Source organism: Pinus tabuliformis, chromosome 5_1 (genome assembly GCF_031772625.1).
Source record: "Pinus tabuliformis cultivar Carrire ecotype Pingquan chromosome 5_1, CPIR1, whole genome shotgun sequence".
NCBI classification, from domain to species: domain Eukaryota; kingdom Viridiplantae; phylum Streptophyta; class Pinopsida; order Pinales; family Pinaceae; genus Pinus; species Pinus tabuliformis.
In genome coordinates, this window is record NC_142305.1 from 571290366 (window position 1) to 571312575 (window position 22210).

A 22210-nucleotide genomic window follows, 5' to 3' on the forward strand; every position below is an offset into this window, starting at 1 on the left:
CTTTTATCTTTTCCATAGGGCTATATTAGGGACTTTTGGCTTAAAAAATCAATATTTTAATTGTATGGGAAGTTGAGAACTTCATATAAATAGAGATGTACTTTCTCATGGTTGGGTTAGGGGAGAAATCCTTTAGGAAGTCTGAAATTCTGAAACTTGTTCAGGTTTTTGTCTTGTGCTTGGTGCTATAGATAAAAGACAAATGCACCTCATTGAGGAGATGGTTTGTAGATAAATTTTTGCAATTTCTTGCAGACTCATGGATAGCGTTTATGGATACCAATGATTTGCTAAGTGATCTCTCTATGTCTTGTGTATTTATTTGTTGAATGTATTAAGTGCAAATGTGCTTATCTTGTGGTGAGGGTGCATTCTCTTTGTAATATTCTTGGATATATCCTATCTTGTAAACCAGTGTTCCACCAAGTTTTTGGGATGTGGTGGCAGGGAGAGCGGGGAAACGCAGGAGCGGCCTATGCAAAAGCTCCCCACCAATTTTTAGGAAACGTGGGGGGACATTGGAGTCTTTAACACAAGGGACCCCAACAAAAATAACAAAATATAATAAAACAAGTAAAATTATCACTGTCAGCTAACATCTCACACATCTCTATTTATTGGAAAAAAAATGAGATTAGTCTTTCAACAATTTTTCACATCCTGATGATGAACCATCGTTGTTGGTTCGAAAAGTCGACTATAAACAAACTGAATGCGATGTATCTGGAAGATATGCTACAGAATCAAGAAACTCGCAGAAACCTCAAAGACAAAAAAAATACTAAAATACTAAAAAATTATAAATACATCAATGAAATTTTATAATTTAACTATCTTTATCATTATATAACACTTACATCATATGAAGGCTAAATCGATGAACCATATAACTGAAATACATTTAAAATGAAAAGCATGATACAATCATACATTTAACTATAACATTGTACAATGAAAATAAAAATTTAAACCATATTGAAGTTCCCACTGTGAATACTAAATATTGAAATAAAAGTCAAGTCGGATACATCAAGATTCAAATTTTTATAAAGTCAAGTCTAATATATCATATATCAAGATTCAAAACAAACTAAAGCCTACACTTGAACTCTGAAACTGAAAAGCAAATAACATACGAACATATCAAATGACAAATGAGTATAATTGCTCAAGGTAATGCCTCACTAGTCTCTGCATCCAGCTGTTGCATTGAATAAATTAGGATCAACCATGTCATCATCTGAATCAAAATCATTTGCATTCTCAAACATGCTAAGTGACACACCAACCAACCCCATTTGTGTCTCATCAAGTGCCTTCTCCATATCTACCTATACATCATCCTCTGGATCAACATCCCATTGTGTTGTTGGTCCCTTCCTATGGTCAAGACATAGGGCATTATGCACAGCAACTGACTTCTTTGTTCTTCTAGAGGCAAGCTTGTTCCGCTTGATAGAGTGGATGAAGCTATATGTGGACCAATTCCTCTCTGCTGCAGGAACTAGCTATCCGAGACAACAAACACATAGCCAGATGTTTGAGCTCTGGAGCACCATCTCCATGCATCCTCCACCAACCAATCGGGTCATCTTGGCCTAGATCTATATGATCTTCCTAAGCACCACGTGTGTTGAAGGGGCCACCTAAGAGATGCAAAGTGAACAAATTGTCTTTGAAGTTTCCCCCCTCCTCTTTATCTTCCTAAGCACCACGTGTGTTGAAGGGGCCACCTAAGAGATGCAAAGTGAACAAATTGTCTCTGAAGTTTTCCCCCCTCCTCCTCTTTATACATCTTTGCAATTGCATCTAGGAAGCCATTCTTTACCTCAAGATCATCAACAGGAGGCACTCTCCCATGCCTTTCAACATACCATTTTGGGTTTAATGCATATGTTGCCATGTGCAAAGGTGTGTTCATGCAATCCCACCTACGTTGCATGACAGGTCGAATCTGGGATGTATAGAACTCTAATGTGGGCTCCCTCTGCTGAATGACTGCCTTCACACAACCCAACATGCAATCAAAGGTCTCATAGATTTCTCCAAGACTAGGAGCATTTGAATCAGTGTAACGAATGACCTCCACACTAGGGGCCAAGGATAAAACCAAATAATAACAATCTACCCACCAATCATTGTCCAACCACCTAAAGCTTGTCCTTCTTCCCCAAGTATGTCTTTGATTCTAACCATGACCTTTTTTGGAAAAGCGGGAAATGTTTCCTTTTTTGGGAGGAAACGCTCCCCCGTCAAGTTTCCTCACATTTCCTTTTTTGGGGGACGTGGAGAAACATCCCCCCGCCCCAGAGTTCCCCACATCCCCAAAACACAAGGAAGCGCGGGAACGCGTTGCCCAGGTGGGGGGACGTGTCCCCATGGAACATTATTGTAAACGCTTGGAAAATTTCTTGTGGAGAACCTTCCCTTAAAGTTGTCTTGGAGCTTGTAAAAGTCTAGGAGGATCTTCTATGGTTAGCAGTTGACAACCCTATCCATTACCTTATAGGAGGATCCTCTAAGGTTAGTGGTGAACAACGTTAGTCATCGCCCTATATCCATTCTTTACCTTTTCAAGGGAGACCTGATCGACCCCACATGCCCAATGAAAAGACACTAGTTTCCTGTCATCCCATCACATTTCATATTATGAACTCTTTCAAAGACATTTTGTTGGGTTTACTCTTCATATCACCTTGAATCTCATTGCCTTAAAACACTAGCAATCTTAATCTAGGGAAGCCCCACTTGAGCCAGAGGAGAACCTACCTGAAGTGGAAAGAGAGTTGGTGAGGTGATTGTGGCCCCCTCTTGAGTTTCACTCAGATCACATTTGAGCTTTCAGACGTTATCTCAAGAAGTGTGAATTTGTGTGATAACAGTTTTCTAATATTCTCTTCTGCAGGATGTTCACATTGACAGTGATGTTAAGCTGTTAGCAATTGTCTTTCTTTCTCAATGTGCGATGTCACAGAAGAATGGCAACTCTGTTTATGTCTCTATGTTTTTAGTATTTATCAATAGTATTGATTGAATGCTTCAGAGGTTTGGCTTTCTCCATGTAGTGTAAACTTTCAAGCAAATGAAAACATAAGCAGCTATGAGTCACCAAAGAACACTTTCCAGTGGAATGACTGACATGCAATGATGTCTTTTTTTGCAGAAAGGAAATGCCATGGAACTTTCAATGGAGAATCTACCCTGCTTCATTCGGGAGAGAATGCAGTCTTTAAATCGTATTTAGCAAGTCAGATTTCAGCTAGGATGGGGATCTTCAGATAAAGCATAGACTATTGAAATTGATGCCAAAGCAGATATGCTCAACTTCCTAGCTTATGCAGCAAGCAATGAAAGCAAATCCGTGTGATCACTCTCTAATGTAATTTGTATGATGCACTCTCCTTTGTGAATTAACGAAATAAAGCATGGATGAAATAATCGTCTTTATGACATTTTTGAAACAAAGTCGTGCTAATGCATGCTTCATGCAAGATGAAAAATAAAGCTTGAAACCTCTAAAGTCAACTTCCTAACTGTGAAGGACATGGAGGCAAATATAAAGACAACTTTCTGAAGTTCATCAGCAATTATATGCTCAATCTATAGCTGTCAAATTCATTATAACGAAAAATTGCATTGAACCCCACTTAGGTACTCATCTTTAATCATAGTTGATGATGCCAAGAAGATTGCAAGATCTTTCTCAATGAAAAAGATGTTAGTAACTGCACTGCTAGAATCATACACGTGGCCTTTCCTTCGGCAGTTAAATCAAGTACTGGTACAAGCCAATGTTCCAGCTCACCTGTTACTTGAGACTCTAATCGTATTATGAGCATCTCATTCTCCTCTTTGTTAACTACTTTCTTGGGAGGAGAAATGCACACCCAACCTTGCAGGTTTTGGCATCAACCAAATACATTTGTGCATCTACGGACACAAACAATGAAGAAGCATAGCCAAGGAGCAATTGTAAAAGGCATTTCTTGTGATTTGCTGCCTCGATCTTAGCCTTTCTCCTTACTGAACAATGCATCAAAACATCATAAGCTTTGTAGATAGTCCGACGACTAAAGGCTCCATAAGTAGACGTGCAAGAAGGTAAAATAAAACTCCAAGTGAAATTGAGATGGGAAGAGCAGGTAAAGCACGTTTACATACAGCTAAGAGCCCAAGTGTACATCCAAGCCCAGAAATTATAGCAAGGTAACAAGCGTAGACTGTCATCAAATCATACATTGCAGCTCTCCCAACAAGAACACTGTAAAATACAAAATCTCCTAGACCCAACTTTATGCCTTGTGATGTTGAAACTGTAACTCTCTCTTCTCTTCCTTCTGCCCTTACATCAACGTTTTCAAATTCATCTCTGGAGCTATCATATTGAAATGTATGGTTAACCAAAGGCGTCGTTTCCTCACTTGAAATGTCGTTGGGATTGGAAGTCTCCCTGGTAGGAGTTACTTGAAGAGATGGTGAAGCTTCTGTGCCAGGCGCTGCTTGAAGTTCATGATCGAATCTGTCCTCGGATGATATGGAGTCGTCTTGGCCTACACTGAGAGTTCTTGAAAATGTGCTAAAAATTCCATCCTGGAGATTGGCACTTTCACCTAATCTTGTAAGAGCTTTTGACATGTCCACATTAGATTGCATTTGAGAGTTCTGAGGTTGAAGCTCAACAGATGGTAATATTGAGGCCTCTGATGTCACCTGTCTTCTGAAAGCTTGGTCTCTTTCTGATGGAAAAGCTACATTAGAATTATTGGAAAGCAGATATGGAGCATTTGCATGGACTGCAGGTCGAGATTCATATATCAAAGCAGGAATTTCTTCACCCCTTCTTGTGGCAAGATCTACCAGCAAATTCAGAGGACCGCCTGGAGCCAAAACTGCCACCAAATCATAAACCGCCAAAGCAACCAAGAGCACCCAAGTAGTCCATTCAGGGAGCAAAGTAAACCAGTAAGCCACAAATATACCCAATAACACCATATAAAACTGTGTGATGACAATCGGCATGCCGGCCGCAAAAGTTGAAAGGACACCCACCACGGTGAAATTGAAAAGAAGTATTGAGAAGGAGATGACATCCACAGGTATTGACCAGGTCTGAATTATAAGAACAAAAATGGATCCTCCCATGTATGCCAGGACTAAAGATGCAGAGGCACACATGTAACCCTTCAGAAACCTGATACAACGGTAATAGTAAAGTAATACAAGAAGAAAAGTGACCACCGTTATGATGAGGACAAATACCAGAGCATTCAATAGAGCCCCTTCAAATTTCTGTACAGTAGAATCTGACGATTTTTCCATGTAAACGAGGGTGGCTGCTGATTGTATGGGAGAATCATCCGATCCATGGGGGTTGATGCCATGAACTAGCAGGACAACTAGAAGCATGCATATTGATACAGGGACCATGATTCCTGTTACCTCTGCCCCCACAATCTCAAGAATGCTACCCTCCATTGACGTTTAAAAGATCTTCTCGAGCCCAGGTGGGTTTTTCAATCCGTCTTATAAACTGCCTAAAATGTAATTGTTGGGGGTAGATTCATCAAATCTGAGGCATAATTCCAAATGGGTATTTATTTGGAGATCTTAGAGTGGAAATTGGATTCAGAATCCTGACTCGATACAAATTAGGTATAGCTACATTCTGATTGCCAAATATTAGTAAAGAAGGAATGAAAACACACCTCTAATACGCTTCAATCATCCGAGGAGAATCGTTTCATTGCTCTGAAACAACCGAAATCAGCCCTTCCGTGTTACAAAATCGAGGTAGAAACAAATCCATTTCAATGCCCAAAAAGTTTGGATGAATAGGCAAGAGGGGAAAACGCTCATCACCATGGACGATGGGTCGGTAAGTGGGAATTCTTCGACAGTGGTCCTACATTCTGAGACACAACTATCCACAGGCCTTTTCTTCCCTGTTGTTTCCGATTGAAGAATGTTGAACAAGTCCACCAATACAAACTAGACTTCGATGGTATGTGTGTCCTGTGATGGCCACAAAAACTGGAGCAAGCTGGAAAAAGGCGTGGGAATTCTCCAAAACGGTATCTTTTAGAGGCAAGAAAATTCTATTTTCGAAGTTAGTTTCGTCTTGGTCCATTTTTCAATTTAGTTTAACCTCTTTTATGCTTTCTTGGTTAGTCTAATTAGTTCTAAAATTGGCTTTATTTTTCAATGAATTATTCTAAATATATCCATTTATTAAAAAAAATCAACTTTACTACTTTTGTCAATCAATTTATTTATTCAATTCTATTTATTTATTCAATTCTTAATATTTTCAATAGACCATTGGATGCGGGTGAGCATTGACGTGATGGAGGTTATGATCCGGCAGATGGGCGCGTGGCAAGCCCACTGGTTCGCCGGCGGAAGGCAGGTCCTCACCCCTGAACAATTAAGTTGATGGGTCGTCACCCTACGCAACATTTATTTCGGTGGGGAGGCCGAGACACCATTCCTCCAGGTAATATGCCTAATATTTACAATTCATTGATAGTTAAGGGTCAAGGTACAGCTGGTCAAGAAATTTAGGTTACTTGTGAGGTACAACAATTATTAGGAAATCATAAGGTTAGAGCTGTAGCTATGAGTGCTACAGATGGTTTGACGAGAGGAATGAGAGTGATTGACACGGGAGCTCCTCTAAGTGTTCCAGAGTTTTAACATGAAACCTCCAGCGCCTGTGACTCCATCCTCAGTTGAGAATTCAGATGCTTGGTTTTGGTATTGTGGTGCGCTGCCGGTCTCCATGTCGAGACAACTCCTGCCTGTAGGTTCTCACTGTTCGCCGGAAGCTGATCTGCACAGTCTTCGCACCACGGTTGGAAAGCGCTGCCCGCTGGCCTCCTGCATTAGTTTCATTCCTGGTTATCATCACTCGCACAGCCCGTTCTGTGCTCAGCTCCTCCCTGCTCTGTTCGGCTTCCGCTCCCACCCCCCTCTGTTGGAGTCCCCTCTCGTTTCCGCCGGCTCTCTCGACTTCAGTGTTGCAATGCCAAAGTTGAGGCACCGTATGAGATGCCGCAGGGGAGGCGTCAGGCCTAATCCCTCCCCTTCCCCCTCCTCTGGCTCGCCCCCCTCTCGCACTCCCAGCGTACGTGCTTCCCGTCGTACTCATGGAAGGGGCCAAGCTCGTCGCTTCCCTCCCTCCCCGCGGAACATCTCCTTCGCCTCTCACCTTTACACTGAACCTCGGCCTGCTTTCATCGCTTCTCCACCGTCTTCTGGACCCCCTATCAGCCCGCAGGCCTCCCCTTCTGTTCCGCCAGCTCCTCTGCCCGTAGATTATGGTCCCTCTCGCCTGGCTGATGACAGCAGCTCTGGCCTGCTCCAGAACACAAGGACGACTGCAGGCGAGCGTGAAGTGGTGGATGACGCTCCTCAAAGGGTTCCCGAACCAGATCCTGATGAAGGCAGCTCTAGCCAGCTCCAGAACACCGGGACAACTGCAGGCGAGCGTGAAACGGTGGATAACGCTCCTCAAAGGGTTCCCGATCCAGATCCTGATGACAAGGAAGGATGGTGGTGCAGAATTGAAGAGGAATCGCCCTCGGGTGACTATGGACTCTAGCGCCTCTGCTTTTTCTCGCCATCATGTTTAGTTTCTTGAGCATTTTGCTGGTTTTGTCGCCTGTGTACCTAAGCGTGTCTAAGCTGATCTCTGTAGTTAAAACAGTTTTTAATCTATGTACGAGTCGGTTTCCCCTGGTGGGCGGCTCCGTTTTTTGGCCTTCTGTCATTAACTCAAGGCTGGTTTCCTCTTGCGAGGCAGCTTTCAAACGTTTCTCGGGCCGGTTTCCCCTTGCGGGCGGCTCAATTTTTGATATCTTGTTGACTGTATGGCGGCACTCTGATGCCTAGAACTCTCTGTACCATATGTTATATTAATAGATTTAAGCTTACTTAGAAAAAAAAAAAAATCAATAAACTCGTGGACCCTGATTGGTTTTTGTATTAGATTTTTTAATTCATATTTATTTTTTATTTTTTTATTTTAATTCAGTTTTTCAATTGGAATTCTGGTTAACTGAACAAATTTTTATTGTATTATTTAATTATTGATGTTTAACTAATTATTAAAAAAAATTCTTATTTTATTATTTAATAATTAACTTTTAATTAAATATTTAAAAAATCTTATTTAATTAATAAATTAAAAAATTTAATTAGAATTAATCCTAATCTTATTATCAATTATTATGGTTAATTACTAATTTTTAATTTCTATTTATTTGAATTCGAATTTTTTGTATTCTAATTCTTATTTAAATTTTCTTTAATGTTTACTTCTCATTATGTTACTACTAGCACAATCACATTAATATAAATGTGGTTAATAAAAACAGATATCCAAAATAATTATATAAATAAATAATAACAATATTTAAAGAATAATATTATATAATAATTAGTAACAATAATAATAAAAATAATATATAATAATTCATCACAATAATAATATATAATAAAAATAAAAATAATATTAAATATTAAATTAATATAAATCAATGATAACAATAATAATGTAAACTAGCATTTACACCAAGAGGTGTAAAAAACCGCTAATAATGTGTGTGTGGTTTTTTCTAAGGTTGGAAATGATTGCAGACCTAGCAGTTTCTTTGACCAAATTTGGATCATTCGTTAAGAAAATTATTCTAACGTCCATAAAGAAATGAACCAAGAATCTGCCAATATAAATAGAACATAATAAGAAGATAATGTTGACTCGTACTATAACTACTTGAAATCAGACATGAGAGGGCTTAGACAACTTGATAAATTTATCAACCTTAAATTAGTAGCAACAAGGAAAGCATTAAAATTGATATTAAAATCAATAAATAGACACTTTTAGTGCCCACCCTCATGATGTAGGGTGTGAGAAAAAGTTTGATTTTAAAAAAATAAAATTCCAGAATATATTGATCACTAATAACACCTAGTTAAATACTTTATCCAACAACTTTTGATTTCGATGGATATACCTATCAGTATTCATTGGAACCTGCACAACACTGAACATATTTATCATCGTTTCATCTCTATTTAATGCTTGCACTTTCTCCATCTCTCTGCCTTACTACTAAAAGGCTGGAATGTTCATTGTTTGCTTAATTGTTGAATAATTTCAATAAACAAAGCACAGAACATGTGTATTTTTCTAGATTTAGTCAATTATCAGAGTTCGGAAGCAGAGTACCTGGCATGGTTCCCCTTGTCTGTCACTGTCAGCGCCACTTTTGGGTATTCATTTGAATTTTTGTTTTCCATAAATTCATCTCTGCATACTGTAATTATCTATATTTTGGATGTCCCATGGATGTTGGGTTGGATGAGCAAAAATGAAAAATAGTGAAGTGTAAAGTGCATGAACCTTAACCTCAGTGGATGTCATGTCATGCCTTGTTAGCAGAAAGAACCTAAATGGATGTCATTGCATGCCTTGCCAGCAGAAAATGCGTGCTCTATATTCAAATGTGAGGAGGGTAGTTCGTTGCCCGGGAAAATATGAAAAAATTATTAGTTGATGGTAATTTTGGTGCCATGATGCTCCAATTAATGTATTGCTTGAATATTTGTTTTCTTATTCTAATTTTTACTTTCTTTCACCACTATTTTTTGATTGAGCATTGAATAAATTAGTGTAAACTGCCCTCTGGTCCTCCTCAATTCTTCTTTTAAGAATTGTAGCCTCCCCATTCTCGTTTAAAAAACATAACATGTCGTGCATCTTACCATTTGTTCATGGCAATTATTTTTTATACAAGAAATTACAAATATAAATTTAATATATGGATAACCCACATCTCCATTTAGGTAACTTGCAGCCCTGCATGAGGCCATGTGCCCTCTCGCGTCGTCCTCGGGAAGATAGCTCTCACAAGCTTAACAACGTAGCATCGCGACTTGCAATGCTCTGTGAGACAAATTAAAATATATATATATATCTTATAGCTTCGCTAGCTACGAAAGAGTTCGTTTGATTTATGGCAACTGCCTTATTGGCGTTGCTAGCATTTGGAAAAATGAGAGCCATAATTGGCAGCGGTCATGGAAATGGAGGTTTATGCGTTGAAGTCTCAATGTAACGCCCTTTGGGGTAAATGTGCATATAAAAAAACATAATAGGAACAGAAATACAATAAAAATATCAGCCATCAAAATCCATATATACATCATTACATTTTCACATGGAAATCAAGGGAATGAATTCTTTTCATTAATAATGCAATGAACCAACCGGTGATGGGACTACCACGTTCCACCCGACCATAGATTGGTTGAGCCAAGTCTCTCTTCAGCCAATCACCCCCGTGCCATATTCCAAGAATGAATGTGGGACTCATAGAACACATCAAAAAACACCAATCAATGTGGATGCCACCGAAGTTCTCTGCCTACATCGTGAGGAATTTGAGTGCCTCCTAGTCTCTCAGGCTTTACCGTGCATCCGCAGTCTGATCCAAGGATCACTAGGCCCTACACTGAGACATACTCTCCAGGCTTTACTGTGCATTCCATCCCGGAATCACTAGGTCCAACGAAGAGAAAATCCACCTCTTGGCTTTACCGTATATCCCGCCATTCACTAGCAAGGATTCCTAGGCCCACCAAGGCACACAATCTGGCTTTACCGCAACCCACAGTCTGATTCAGGGGTCACTAGGCCAGTGGCTTCATGCATCCTCAGTCTGGTTCAGGGACCACTACCACCATGTGTTTTTCAATTCGAAGATCCATCCCACTCAACTTCGAATCCAATCTGTCCATCCCCCACAAAACGCATGAGAGAACCCATCTCATCAAAGCTATCAGGAAATGGCAAGGCTAGGCTGAAAATATTGTCATAGGCAAAACCCATGCCATGATAGAAAAGAAACACATGCAATCCCATGCATGCCAAATCTAGCAAGGAAAATACACATGAAAGTTGATACCTGCAATGAGGCCTATTGTAGCCGCTTGATCCCGCCTTTCCCTACTTTATCCTTGCTTCTTCTTGCCTTCTTTGTCTTTCTTGCTCCAATGCCAAAGTGCTCCAAGAAAACTCTAAGTAACCAAGAGTATGAGAGAGAGAGAATAATGAGAGAGATCCAAAACTAAATTGACCGAGCCTTGCCCACTGATCCTCATAAGCCTTTTTATTAATGAAACTTCTATTTTCTTCATTTTCCATTATTTTCCTTCAATTTCCTCCTCACATGCAATATGTGACCTTTCACCTTCCTTTTCTCCTAATTTCCATTATTTTCATAAATAAATGTGCCAAAATACCTTTTTGCCTCTTTAATGCCTTCGCATTGCCTTTTCCAATTTCCTTAGCCATAAACAACCAAATGAACACCCCCTAGGATGTCTTGCCCAACATTCAGCTTGGAATATGTGTCCCATCATTCGTGGTATTTATATATTTTTACATGGAATTTTCACCAGGGTTGTTACAGAACCCTCCCCCTTGGGGGAACACCGTCCTTGGTGTTCAATGACACCTATAACCAACATGATTACTGAAAACAAAACATACTACCCATGGAGCTTTATAACACAGCTCGTTGCAATATTTACAATGAATTATCTGCTCAAAATCAAAACCTCATGACAACATGACAACATACCGCATATTGGAGCTTTATACATAGCTCATTACGATATTTACAATAACCACATATACACATATTCACATATGCACATTTTCTCAACCAACAAATAAATAACATGAATCAGCAACAAGGGAATCTAGAGGCTTCCACCTCCACCCTCAAAATAATACTAGGATCCACCTCCTTCCCAGGAAGTCCAGAATCCACTGCAAATTCAAATATGCATCCAATGTCTAGCGCTATAATCCCGCGCCACTTGTCCTCTCAGTGAACAGTTACCGGCTCATCGTTCCAAGGCGCACTCCCAATGTGCATCTGATTCCATATGGCAATGCTAATGACCAAAAAAAATCCATCCGTGACCTTCCCTTCTCTACTACACAGTCCCTCGGGAATCTGGTCACCTCTTTCGTTCAGTCACTCACCTTCCAAGTTCCATTGGCACCCCCATCCCAGGCAGTCCATCCCTTGGCAAGGCTTCCTCGCATTGGAAGATACAAAAACCAAGGCATATACCCGCCTCAACACATCATACCAGTCATAGCATGCTCATGGAAATCAATGGACACTATTGGGTACCAATGTCCCTCAATGGCCTTGCTCCTGAATACTTTACCAGCATGCTGCTGCATGTTCCAATTTATTTTGTTGTTGCTGCTAATTCTTGCATTCGATTTCGACCACTCAACTGGGCATGTTCATGCTTCCTGTACCAAGAACATAACTTCCATTAGATTCAAAATAAAGTGAAATAAATTCAAATCATACTTCATTGGTAGTTCGTCAATAAGGTACACTTGGAATCATGTTCGCTTCTTGTCACAATAGCTTCTACCTTCATCTTTATTCCATACGCACTTCAGCTCGATTTCTACACCTGAAAAACACCTAGTGCCTTCTCCTCAACCATGTGCATAGACACATAGTGTGCATCACACACATACATCCACACCTTACACACAACACCATGCAATACATGCATCTACACCTGACATACAACACATACACCTACACCCAATGTATACAATACAATGAATCCATCTATACCCGATGTGAAATACCACCCAATTCATGTACCTACAAAGAGTACCGCACAACAAGTACACATGTCGCAATACCATGACTACATGATGCACATACATAATACCACATGTCCTCAACACAACATGTATGACATGCACACAATACCACACGTGCACCAATACCATATGTACAACATGTACATAGTACCACCTGTACATTGCACCACCTGCACAATGTGTGCACAAAATCACATGTACACGACGCCACCTGCACAACGTGTACACAACGCCAAATGTACACTACACCACTATACCATGTGTACACAATACCACATGTACACAGTACCACACACATGATGTGTACACGACACCATATGTACATAGCATCACATGCACGACATGTACACAACACCGCATACTCATAACACCTTATGTACAACATGTACACAACACCACATGCTCACAGCACCACTTGTACAATCATGCACACAACACCACATGTACATAACACTGCATATCCAACACGTACATAGCATCATCCGTACACAGCACTGCATATCCAACATGCACAGAGCACCATATGCACACACACCGCATATACATCATGAAGACAGTACAATATGTATACAACACCCCATATGAAATATTCACACAACCTTATTTGTACCATCCTATACATAACATTGCATAAATAACAAGTACACATGCTATATATACGCAACACCACAAGTGCACACATCATAGATGCAACATATACAATGTATGCACAACAATAGTACCGCACATCCAAAACCACATTGTTCTTACCAAGAAACCTTGCTTCTAGTGTCTTATCCATGCTCACCCTAGCATGCCGCAGACCACACTGCTTTCACTTTGCTGATGTATCCTTAAACATTACCTGTCATAACATAAACATAGGCATAATACAAGTATACAATACCAAATCATATCCACATGATACTGACCTCGTATATTTGTCATGACTACTCTTCCCAATTGATTCCTCGTAAGACCAGGAACCTCTTCATGTCGTTCTCCTGCATAAGCAATCATTCCTCCACAAGAATGATCCCTGACAACCCTGTCAGACAGTAACATAGATACATGGATACATACATACATATATAAACATTAGCATAAAACAATCATGATCCTGTCAGACAACGACATACATTCATACATGTATACATATATAAACTTCAACATAATCATGATCATAAAATAATTACCAGATAGCATAAGGTCTAGGTTAAGAGAACTTCCTTATTTATGCATAGGCATTGAGAGAAATAGTTCCCAACATAGCCAAAGCATATGACACCTTTGATCCATTTACTTTACCTTTTTTGGTTACATTTCTTGTGTTTGCACTGCTACTGTCCATTTACCACAATGAACCCAACCAGTCCAAACGATTGTCATAGTCTTACCTTCCGCTGTGCTTACTCATGCACAGAGCTTCATCTGGGTCTTATATCATCGGTTGGGTACCACACCTCTCTCCCGATTTCCATCAAATTTCCTCTTTCCCAACCAGTTCCCAAGACTCAAAACATAAAAGGAAAGATAAGAAAAAAACAAGAAGAAGACCATAAAAACCAATAACAACATGACTCCACAAACAAAATGGTATGGCCATACACTAGACATAAACAAAGCCGCAAATCAAGCTCAACATGTTATGTAACCAGCTCACAAAAAGATAGAAAAGAGATATCAACGCCTTAGAATTCAACCTCTTCGAGGGGGCAACCTCCTTTACATTACACAAATGAATAATTCTTGGATGATACAAATGACAAGGCCTCCTTTCTATATATAGGAGTCTAAGGGGTCATAATATAATCAGAGCTGACATAACAATAATAATGGAAGGGCACAATAAAACAATAGTGGGCTTCTATGGGGCACAATAGTAACAATATGGGGACTACATGGGTACAAAAATATAACAAGGAGGTTGTACTAATAACAATAAGGGGTTACACTAGTAGCATAGGGGCCTAACATGCCCCTCTCCTTCAAAAAGTGTTGTCCTCAACGCTTGAGTAGTTCTTGATGCTTTTGTATAAAATTATTGTCCTCCCATGTGGAGTCTTTAGCGGGTAAGTTCTTCCACTTGATGAGATACTCTGAAATTGATCGATTTCATAGCTGTCGGGTTCTTGTTTCTGTGACTGCTCCAGGTTCCAATATGATTTTTCCTTCCTCTTCAAGTTCTTACAATATTGTTTGAATTGGGATCTTCTACAACTTTTGAATGAGTGGCCACACTTCTTTGTCCTTCTTCCATTCATCCCTTGCTTCGTTTATCCAATCTGGTTGGATAATAGAAATAGCACAAAACAATGCTTCCACATCCTCATCCTTTCTTGAGAGTGCATCTGCAACAAAATTTTTCTTCCCTTTTCTATAGATGATGTCAAAGTCATAAGCCAACATATTTGTGACCATTTTTTATGTTCTTTTAAAGATAATATTTGTTCTAAAAAGTTTTTAAGACTATCATGATCCATTTTTACCTTGAAGTGTCTTCCCATTGGGTAAGGTCGCCATTTCTTAAGTGCATGTAGTATTGCCAACATTTCCTTCTCATAAATAGCTTGCTTGAGATGTAGCCATAAAAATACCCAATCACCTACATCAAAACATTTTTCACTGCGATGTTGATCTACCTGTTGTTTCATTTGATTCTGCACCAAAGTGGTGTTATCCTTTAAAAGTTGGAGAACTTGTTGTTGATGCTCGATGTGATCTTTCACTGCTTGAACCTTTTTCTTCTTGATATGTCCTTCTATCTTTAGAGTTTGAGGAGTGGTAATTTCTTCCAATGATTTACAAGATATGGTCGGATTCATTTCTTGATGCTCGATGTGATCTTTCACTTCTTGAACATTTTTCTTCTTGATATGTCCTTCTATCTTGATAGTTTGAGGAGTGGTAATTCCAGCCAATGCATTACAAGATATGGTTGGATTCATTTCTTCTTTCTTGATGTGATCTTTCACTTCTTGAACCTTTTTCTTCTTGATATGTCCTTCTATCTTGAGAGTTTGAGGAGTGGTAATTCTTGTCAATGCTTTACAAGATATGGTCAGATTCATTTCTTCTTTCTTTGGGGTTGATTCCTAGTGTATATCCTCTTCTTTTGATGTTTCTTGATCCTTTTCTTCCTCCTCTTCATAATCTATGTAAAATAATTTCTTCTCAGCACACTTATGACCTTTAGTGCATTTGCTATCACAATTGTAACAAAGCCCTTTTTCTCTTTTTTCTTCCAATTGTTGTGGTGTCACCCTTGTAGGTTGTGGAAGGCTAGGAGAAACAACACTTCCATGTTTATAGTTGTGAGGGGTAGAATTCCTTGTTTCCATAATTTTGCTTTCCACTTTTCTTGCCAACCTGAATGTCTTGTCCAATGAATCAAGTTCCCAAAGACAAACCTCATGTTGAATGTTATCCTTTAAAATCCCTATGGAGACATCAATCCTCTGCTTCTCTAGAATATCATTTTCCCTTATATTCAATTTTTGAAAGTCCTCAATGTGCTCTGCCATTGAACACTTTTGTTTGATATTTATCAATTGGCTAAAGAAGGTGTTTCTCTTTGTATCCTCATAATGTACTATCATTTCCTCCATGAAAATTGACCACGTGACAAGTGGTTTACGAGAACAAAGCCCTTTATACCATAAAAATTGATTCGGTTCTAAATAATTAGATGCAATACATACCTTTTGTAATAAGGGTACACCATGTAGATCAAAATATTTATCCATATGTAGTATCCAATTTAGCGGATCCTTGCCATCAAACTTCCTCAACTCGCTTTTTCTTGATTTTAGGAGCTCGATATTGAAACGACTGTAACTATGTAATTTTGGATCTTCCAGTTCTGAAATCACAACCTGCAGTATTCCTCTATGTCCTTTTTCCAATGCCACCAGTCTGATCAAAATTGGATTCTCCAAGAAAGAGTTATGCACAATCTCCCAAGGTGACCTGATTATACACCTTTTCAGAATAGCGAACTTGTATGACATGCCACGTGTCCCTGTTTTGACCTTCAGATCTGAATAATAAACAAAAAAGACTACAATTCGTCCTCTTTCTGTAACTTCTTATGAAATTTCAATCTAATACTCAGAGAAAAATTTATGACGATTGTCCCAAGGTCACATGTTTAAGATGTAATTCGAGAGTCTGCAAAAACCCTAACTTCCTTAGATCATATATCTGAAAATATAGCGAGACAAGATCTGAAATTCAGATCCAAGGTTCAGACCAATTTCTTCTCAAATGGGTTTTTTTTTAGCTTTTGAAACTTCGTATCAAAAACGTTATAGTGAAAATTCCACAATGACCTGTTTTAGATGAAATTCTGGAGCTTACAAAAACTATAACTTCCTCAGATCATATCTCCGAAAATATAGCGAGATAAGCTCTGAAATTTGGACCCGAATTTCAGCGAGATTTCGTCTCAAATGGGTTTTATTTTCAGCTTCTAAAACGTCGCAAAAATAAAGTTATAATGAAAATTCCACGATGACTTGTTTGGAGGAGCGAAAACCGTAGAATCCAAAGCTCTGATACCAAATGTTATGTAACCAACTCACAAAAAGATAGAAAAGAGAGATCAACGCCTTAGAATTCAGCCTCTTCGAGGGGGCAACCTTCTTTACATTACACAAATGAACATTTCTTGGATGATACAAATGACAAGGCCTCCTTTCTATATATAGGAGTCTAAGGGGTCATAATATAATCAGAGTCGACATAACAATAATAATGTAAAGGCACAATAATAACAATAGTGGGCTTCTATGGGGCACAATAGTAACAATATGGGGACTACATGGGTACAACAATATAATAAGGGGGTTGTACTAATAACAATAAGGGGTTACACTAGTAGTATAGGGGCTTAACACAACAATTTATAAAATACCAAAAGCACAAGAGTAACAACAAACACCATGACTCAATCCCCATGGTTCCCAGGGAAAGCTCAACCCGAGCCTTCTTCCAGATTTCATGGAAACCTCTCTTGCCATGCAACTCCCTGCATCATGCTCACACATGTCAACCACATGTTCCAAATATCAAGACAATCATATTTATCAATTTGAAATCAACTTTTACAAACAATCATGTCATAATCCATAGTCATCAGTCATAATACTACAACTATCACCTACTATACTCAAGTACATATCAACTGTCTCAACACATATATTTTAGTACAATCATCTTAAAACAAGATCATTTGAACACATACTCATTTTATGCAATTCATCAAACATTCATACCAACTTGCAAACATACCATGTTAAATAAATCAATTAGATGACATAATAGGCACCAACACTCAAATATCAAATAGACGACATAATCAACTATGAAACACCAAGTATAATACATAAGCAAACTCATACCTTAGTGTACCTCAGGGGAGGCTATCTTGTCTGCATAATCAATCTAGTTAGCGAGATATAACTTTACAACATGTCAACTCAAGCACTCATAAGATCATGATATCCATAACAATATCTAACTAACATGTTCACATCGTAAACTCAATCACATATGCAAAGTCAATCTAGATTAGTATGACACCATCTCACAAATATGTCGGTTCATACCTGAATATCGCAACCATAACCATCTGCATAGGTCAAACCAGGTTAACACAATACATATAACATCAAGATCTTCAAAGCAATGACCATAACCATCACCCATATGACCAATCCAAATTCTAACATCAATATCTCAATGAAGTGACCCTAATCATCAAGTTAATAACATATAACAATAATAAGTTGTATATCATACTCATCTACAACATACAACATAATCATCAAGTTATCTAATGTAAAACAACAATAGCAATGCATACAACTATAGGTTACTATCATTCTTGACTATGTGACACATGTGCATATAACTACACTAGTCAACCAAAATCTATCATAAATGTGACCATAACATCAAAAGACATGTACACAAACCTAATGTATATAAACCTAATGCATATAAAAATCCTGAACTTATGTACCTGCATGCTCAAATGCAATACTGATATGATGATCTGCGCTTGCCTCGAGGTCCAATGCTGCAACTTCACTTTGATGATTTGCATCTCTTGCTTTATCTCAAATAACTCATTAGCATCATAACAACCAATAGCACCGTGATGACCTAAATTTCATACAATGACTTCACAAGGCGTGCTTGACCTACTATACAGGCATAATCATAGCCACGACCATGCATGCATAACAACAACCATTACTCCATTGTACACATTGCCACATGCAACTAGCAGTATGCATAAGCAATGCAAAAGCAACTACCAATATGCATAACCACATGTAGTCGAACATAATCGACCAGTCCTTGTAATCAATCTACAAGACTGATGCATGTAATCAAAATATTAAAAAATGTAACCTAACATACAAGGATGTAAGTAGGTATCATGAAATCAACATGTAAGCGACATATAATTCATACATAGTCAGTCACATGTTCTAAAAATGAAGACATCGTGTCTATTAATTTGAAATCAACATTCACCAATATAACAACCTATAAGCATACCCCCTTACTATCCATGGTCCACACTAAGGTAGAAGGAGGAAGCTACTATAATGGCTTGATCTCCAATGTCCAATTATGGAAATGGAATCTCCAAAGCTCTACTAAATTTAACCACACTTGAAAAGAAATTGATTTTTATTTCTCATACATTTGTATGAGATTAAGTAAAAAACATTGCACTTATTCCACTTGTAACATAATAACTAAAAACATGCCACTTTTCCATTTCCCTACATGCAACTTTTCAAATTCCTTGCATGCAACCTTTCAAATTCCCTACATGCAACTCTTCAAATTATTTTCATGCAAATAGGCATAGATCAGATACATCCATATTATCATACTACAATACTATTGCATTTAAAAAATAACATTTTCTTCAAACAACTACTATACTATTACATTTGCATGTAAGCATTTCTTCAAACACTTTACATGCAAACTAATATAGCAAACTATTTGCATAAAAGTAAGCATATATCACTACAGCAATACTATTACACATCAATGCTATCCCCAACCACAAACAACATACTCATTGGGGCATTTTATCAAACAGTTTGTATGCAATTAATCATTGAACCATTTAAGCATTTCATCAAACACTTTGCATGCAAACTAATATAGCGAATGATTCAATGCATATATCCTAAACTGTAGTAGTACAAGTTATGGAAACTGAACCATATGATCAATGGAATTATCCCTCACTATAGTTCAAGTTTCAGCTTCTAATATTTCATAGATGAAAATTTATAACAAAAATACCAACACAATCATATTTGGTGCACAATTCTAGGAGTATCCAAAAAGCTCGATTTACACTGGTCATATCTCCTAAAATATAGCGAATGAATATCTGAAATTTTTATCACAATATCAATGGGATTTCCCCTCATTGTGGAAAAAATTTCAGCTCCTGAGAGTGCCCAGAAGAGAATTTATAACGAAAATGACAGCGTGACCTGTTTGAGGCCTGATTTTAGGAGCATTCAGAAGGCTCGACTCCCTCTGCTCATATATCCTAAAATATTGCGACCCAATATCTGAAATTTCTACCACATAATCATTGGTATTTCCCCTCAATGTGGACGATTTTTCAGCTTCTGAAAGCCTACAGAAGAAAAGTTATTGCAGAAATTCCAACGTGACTTGTTTAAAGGTGCATTCAGGAAGGTCATCTTCCTTAGATCATAATTCCTAAAGTATTGTGAACCAATATCTGAAATTTTTACCACATTATCAGTGGGATTTACCTTCAGTATGGACAAATTTTCGACTTCTAATATTCCACAGAAGAAAAGTTATAATAGATATGACAGAAAGGTCTAAAAATTAACCTTTGTTCTTCATTTTACCTATGATAGAGCCCATCCAGTCCAAGTGTTTGAACCATGCTCTAATACCACTTGTAACACCCTTCGGGTAAATGTGCATATAAAAAAACATAATAGGAATAGAAATATAATAAAAATATCAACCATCAAAATCCATAGATACATCATTACATTTTCACATGGAAATCAAGGGAATGAATTATTTTCATTAATAATGCAATGAACCAACCGGTGATGGGACTACCACGTTCCACCCGACCATATATTGGTTGAGCCAAGTCTCTCTTCAGCCAATCAACCTCGTGCCATATTCCAAGCATGAATGTGGGACTCATAGAACACATCAAAAAACACCAATCAATGTGGATGCCACCGGAGTTCTCCGCCTACATCGTGAGGAATTTGAGTGCCTCCTAGTCTCTCAGGCTTTACCATGCATCCACAGTTTGATCCAGGGATCACTAAGCCCTACACCGAGACATACTCTCCAAGCTTTACCGTGCATTCCATCTCGGAATCACTAGGCCCAACAGAGAGAAAATCCACCTCTTAGCTTTACCGTATATCCCGCCATTCATCGGCAAGGATTCCTAGGCCCACCGAGGCACACAATATGGCTTTACCATAACCCACAGTCTGGTTCAGGGGTCACTAGGCCAGTGGCTTCGTGCATCCTCAGTCTGGTTCAGGGACCACTACCACCATGTGTTTTTCAATTCGGAGATCCACCCCACTCAGCTTTGAATCCAATCCGACCATCCCCACAAAATGCATGAGAGAACCCATCTCATCAAAGCTATCAAGAAATGGCAAGGCTAGGCTGAAATCACACCTAGAAAAACCCATGCCATGGTAGAAAAGCAACACATGCAATCCCATGCATTCCAAATCTAGCAAGGAAAATACACATGCAATCCCATGCATGCCAAATTTGACAAGGAAAATACACATGCAAGTTGATACCTGCAATGATGCTTGTTGTAGACACTTGATCCTGTATTTCCCTACTTGATCCTTGCTTCCTCTTGCCTTCTTTGCCTTTCTTGCTCCAATGCCAAAGTTCTCCAAGAAAACTCTAAGTAACCAAGAGTATGAGAGAGAGAGAGAGAGAGAGAATAATGAGAGAGCTCCAAAACTAAACTGACCAAGTCTTGCCCACTGATCCTCATAAGCCTTTTTATTAATGAGGCCTTTATTTTCTTCATTTTCCATTATTTTCCTTCAATTTCCTCCTCACATGCAAAATGTGACCTTTCACCTTCCTTTTCTCCTAATTTCCATTATTTTCATAAATAAATGTGCCAAAATACCTTTTTGCCTCTTTAATGCCTTAGCCATTGCCTTTGCCAATTTCCTTAGCCATAAAAAACCAAATGAACACCCCCTAGGATATCTTGCCCAACATTCAGCTTGGAATACGTGTCCCATCATCCGTGGTATTTATATATTTTTACATGGAATTTTCACCAGGGCTGTTGCACTCAAACACATAGGTGATTCAAACACAGGAGTCTTGTCCCAATACACTTTACAAAAATGAAATATATCAAGATCCAGTGGAGAGCTTACTCTCTTAATTAAGTTTAAGAGGGTGTAGCTCAGCGCCTGGATA

General features: G+C 38.6%; 1 pseudogene across 1 annotated transcript; it reads right to left on the bottom strand.

Annotated features, from left to right (window-relative positions):
• Positions 1–3364: 3364 nt before the first annotated feature.
• LOC149166121 (presenilin-like protein At1g08700 pseudogene) lies at positions 3365–6103 on the bottom strand (annotated as a pseudogene). Its single transcript, XR_016260832.1, has 2 exons — positions 5706–6103; positions 3365–5569 (listed from the first exon to the last, which is right to left on the bottom strand). The product of XR_016260832.1 is annotated as a presenilin-like protein At1g08700 pseudogene (transcript).
• Positions 6104–22210: the final 16107 nt, after the last annotated feature.